This window comes from Bison bison, unplaced genomic scaffold (assembly GCF_000754665.1).
Source record: "Bison bison bison isolate TAMUID 2011002044 unplaced genomic scaffold, Bison_UMD1.0 scf7180017864078, whole genome shotgun sequence".
In the NCBI taxonomy this organism is placed as follows: domain Eukaryota; kingdom Metazoa; phylum Chordata; class Mammalia; order Artiodactyla; family Bovidae; genus Bison; species Bison bison.
This window is the reverse complement of record NW_011494650.1, coordinates 225,001-230,044: the sequence shown is the minus strand read 5'-3', so window position 1 is coordinate 230,044 and position 5,044 is coordinate 225,001. Positions and strand designations below refer to the sequence as shown.

General features: G+C 47.1%; 1 protein-coding gene across 2 annotated transcripts in view; it reads right to left on the bottom strand.

Moving 5' to 3' along the window:
- ARHGAP39 (Rho GTPase activating protein 39) overlaps window positions 1-5,044 on the bottom strand; it is a 57,803-nt gene that overhangs the window by 20,302 nt on the left and 32,457 nt on the right. The window lies entirely within an intron of this gene.

The window sequence follows — 5,044 nt, the reverse complement described above, 5'->3', positions numbered from 1 at the left end:
TTCACTGCTGAGGCCCTGACCCCGGGTCGTGCAGCCTGGAGCAGCTGCCCCCTGGCCTGGGAGCCCTCCTCACACACTTCCCAGGTCAGCCCGGCAGCCCTCCAGGGGGCTCTCCTACTGCTGCCCATGGGGACGCTCCTCCAGGGCCCTTGTGAGAGGCTCTGCTCTGGTCCCAGGCCAGAACCAGGCACAGAACCACTCCTGGACGGAAGCGCCGGGGACCAGAGGGCTCCCAGAGGCCTCTGTGGCTTTGGAATCCTGGGTTTAGCACCCTCCCCACTCCCGCAACACAGCCGATCATCCCGCAGCGCAGCACCTCTCAGGGCCTGGACTCCAACCACAGGCCCCCATGAGTCCAGAAGGGCTGACTGCCCTGCTGGCACTGCCCACTGCCACGCTCAGCACTCCGCACCTGGACCGAGATGGTAAAACCGCTCCCCATTCCTAAGGGCACCTGTGGCCCCAGGGAGTTGTGTGCCCAGATCCTGGCCCCTCCACCTAGCAGGGGGCACTAGGGGTGTTTAGGCTCTTCTGAGTCTCATTTGCCTGATGACAACACGGAGACACTGCCCCTGGCGATACAGGGACTTGATCACACACCGTGCCCACCAACTAACAGTCAGCCCCACGTCCCACAGCTGTACCAGCCATGACACGGCAGACCAAGAGGCCCGGAGCAGTGCGCGAGGCTCCCCGCTTCCAACTGCCCCCTCAAGAAACTCCCAGCTGCTTTAAAGACTTCCTTCTAAGAATACACCTGCAATGCGAAAGACCTGGGTTCGATCCCTGGGCTGGGGAGATCCCCTGGAGAGGGCAAAGTATTCTGGCCTGGAGAATTCCATGGACTGTATAGTCCACAGGGTCACAAAGAGTCAGACGTGACTGAGCGACTTTCACTTTCTACATTTCCTTCTACATCTGGAACCTTTGCGTCAGTGTCTGCTTCATAGCGCTTCTTCAGTCTGTGGTCTGACATATTTTATGATTTCTGGAAACTCCTGACCATATCTTTAAAAATATTACTTCCATCCCATTTCCTCTCTCCTTCTCTGGGAGTCAGGTGCTGTCCTCTGCACTGAGCTCCACAAAGTTTCAGGCTGTGTCCTGTGCTTCTCATCCCCTGGACTCTCCACACTGCAGACATTTTTCTGATCTACCGTCTAATTTACTAACCTTTTAAGAGTCCATCTACTGAGTTCTTAGTTTTCTTATTATATTTTTTTCAGTTCTAGAATATCTATTGATATTTAAATTTTTTTAACAGTACTTTGAGGTTCACAGAAAAACCGAGCAGAAAAAAATGTACATTTCCGACGTACCCCCTGCACCTACTCACACAAAGCTTCCCCGATTATCAGCATTTCGCAAGAGACAGAACATCTACTGTCAACTGATGGAACAGCACTGACACATTATAATCAACCAAAATTCTTAGTTGATATTAGGGCTCACTCTTACTGTTGTACATTCTGTGGGTTTGCATAAATGTAGAGACACGTATCCACCGTTGTAGTGTTGTACAGAGCATTTTTCTTTGCCCCCCAAACCCACATGCTCTGTCTGTTCATCCCCCTCCCCAAATCCCTGGCAACCACTGATCTTTTCACTGTCTCCATAGGAGGCATCTCTGAAGCCAAATCAATGAGCAAATCTTTGGCCTCCAAAAAAGGCAATCTGAAAACCTACATACTCTGACTCCAGAATGTCAGGAGTGCAATCACGCAGTGTGCAGGCTCTCAGGCTGGTGTCTTCGCTTTGTGACATGCACTTAAGCTCCTCGGTGACTCTTCACGGCTGACAGTTCATTTCTTTTTAGTGTTGTATAAGCCACTGTCTGGATGGACAACTGTTTACTTCTCTATTCACCTACCGAAGGACATCTTGTTTTGGCAACTATGAATAAAGATGCTAAAAACATCTGTGTGCAGGATTTGATATGAACATAAAATGTCAAACTCATTTTGGTAAATACCAAGGAGCAGTACTGCCAAATCATTTAGAGTATATCCAGGTTTTTAAAAGAATATATTTATTATTTATGGCTGAGTCAGGTCTTGGTTGCAGTACATGAAATCTGCATTGCATCATGCTAGATCTTTCCCTGCAGTGCAAAGGCGTCCTCCAGTCATGGCACACAGGCTCAGTAGTTGTGGCACGTGGGCTCAGCGGCTGTGGTGCATGGGCTCAGTACTTGGGGTGCACGGGCTTAGCTGCTCTGTGGCATGTGGAAACCTAGTTTCCCAACCAGACACTGAACCTGACTCCCCTTGCCTTGGAATGGGGGATTCTTAACCACTGAACCCCAGGGAAGTCCCTGTGTTCAGTCTTAGCAGCTGCAGCCTCCTGCGCTCCCACCAGCACTGACCGCGGGTTCCCTTGCTCCACACCCTCGCCAGCACCTGGTGTCAGAGTGTCCGCCTTCTGGCTCCTCTAACAGGCCTGCAGAGGTATCTCACTCTTGTTTCACTTTGCATTTCCTGCTGACAAGTGATGTGGAGCATCTGTCACATGCTTTTCTGTGCCAACAGTATAGGTTCTTTGCTGAGGTGTCTGTTCAGCTCTTTGGCCTATTTTAAAAGCAGGTTGTTTTCTTACTGCTGCATTTTAAGAATTCTTTGTATATTTCAGATTACAGTCCTTTATCATTTGTGTCTATTGCAAACATTTTCTCCTAGTTCGTCTTTCGCAGAGCAGAAATTTTTAATTTTAACACAGTCCAGCCCATCAATTGTTTCTTTCATGAATCGTGCCTTTAATGTTATACCTAGAAAGTCATTGCCAAACCCAAGGTCATCTGGGTTTTCTCCTGTTACCTTCTAGGAGATAGTTTTGTGTTCCCATTCAGGTCTGTGATCCATCTTGAGTTAATTTCCATGAAGGGTTTAAGGTCTACATCCAGATTCACTTTCTTGCATGTGGATGTCCAGGTGTTCCAGCAACGTCTCTTAAGAGACCATCTTGGCTCCACTGCGTTCCTTTTACCCCTTCATCAAAGGTCTGCTGATAATATTCATGGTGGTCTATTGGTTGTCTCCAAAATCACTGCAGATGGTGACTGCAGCCATGAAATTAAAAGATGCTTACTCCTTGGAAGGAAAGTTATGACCAACCTAGATAGCATATTCAAAAGCAGAGACATTACTTTGCCAACAAAGGTTCATCTAGTCAAGGCTATGGTTTTTCCTGTGGTCATGTATGGATGTGAGAGTTGGACTGTGAAGAAGGCTGAGCGCCGAAGAATTGATGCTTTTGAACTGTGGTGTTGGAGAAGACTCTTGAGAGTCCCTTGGACTGCAAGGAGATCCAACCAGTCCATTCTGAAGGAGATCAGCCCTGGGATTTCTTTGGAAGGGATGATGCTAAAGCTGAAACTCCAGTACTTTGGCCACCTCATGCGAAGAGTTGACTCATTGGAAAAGACTCTGATGCTGGGAGGGATTGGGGGCAGGAGGAGAAGAGGACGACAGAGGATGAGATGGTTGGATGGCATCACTGACTTGACAGATGTGAGTCTGAGTGAACTCCGGGAGTTGGTGATAGACAGGGAGGCCTGGCGTGCTGCGATTCACGGGGTCGCAAAGAGTCGGACACGGCTGAGCGACTGAACTGATTGGTCGTCTCTCCATTCTATTCCATTAATGTGTCCAACACCACCCTGTCTTGCTTACAACAGCGTTACAGGGAGTCTTGGGACTCAGGTAGTATTATTCCTCCAACTTTGTCCTCCTTGAATATTGTGTTGGCTGTCCTAGGTCTTCTGCCTCTCTAGAGAAATCTAATTATTGCTTTGTCAATATCCACAAAACCACCTGCTGGGATTCTGACTGAGACTGCATGGAATCTATAGGTCAAGTTGGAAAGAGTGGAGTCCTTCCTCCACTTGTTTAGTTCTGTGATATCTTTCATCAGAATTTTACAGTTTTCCTTTACAGTTTTCCTGTACAGATTTTGTACATATTTTGTCACATTTACACCTAAGTATTTCATTCTGGGTGATACCAATGTAAATGCTACTGTTTCTAACTTCATATTCCACTTGTTCATTGCTAGTATATATGAAAGCAATGGACTTTTGCATATTTAGCTTATATCTTACTACCTAGCTACAACCACTTAGTTCTAGGAGTTTGCCAATTCTTTAAGATTTTTTACATAGGTGATCAAGTCATCTGCAAGCAAAGACAGTTTTATGTTTTCCTCCCCAACCTGTATACTCTGTATTTCCTTTTCTTGTGTTATTGCATTAGCAAAGAGCTCCAATACAATGCTGAGCACCAGAGGTCAGAAGGGAAACCCTTGCCTTGCTTCTGATCTTAGTGGAAAAGCTTTGAGCTTCTCACTACTAAGTATGATGTTAGCTGTAAATTTTTTGCAGATATTCTTCATCAAGTTAAGGGAGTTCCTCTCTTTTTGGGTGGCACTAGTGGTAAAGCACCCACCCGCCAATGTAGGAGATGTAAGAGACACAGATTTGAGCCCTGGGTTGGGAAGATCCCCTGGAGAAGGGCATGGCAACCCACTCCAATGTTCTTGCCTGGAGAATCCCATGGACAGAGGAGGCTTGTGGGCTACAGTCCATGAGGCTGCAAAGAGTCAGATGGGACTGAAGTAATTAAGCACACACATATTTCTACTTTACTGAGTTTGTTTTTAAATTAAGGTTGGCTGTTGGATTTTACCAAATGCTTTTTTTGCAACTGTTGATATGATCATAAGTGAAAGTGAAAGTCGCTCAGTCATGTCCAACTCTTTGTAACCCCATGGACTGTACAGTCCATGGAATTCTCCAGGGCAGAATACTGGAGTGGGTAGTCTTTCTCTTCTCCAGGGGATCTTCCCAAGCTAGGGATCGAACCCAGGTCTCCCACATTGCAGGTGGATTCTTTACCAGCTGAGCCACAAGGGAAGCCCAAGAATACTGGGGTGGGTAGCCTATCCCTTCGCCAGCAGATCTTCCCTACACAGGAATTGAACTGGGGTCTCCTGCATTGCAGGCAGATTCTTTACCAACTGAGCTATGATTTTTCATCTTTGGCCTACTGAT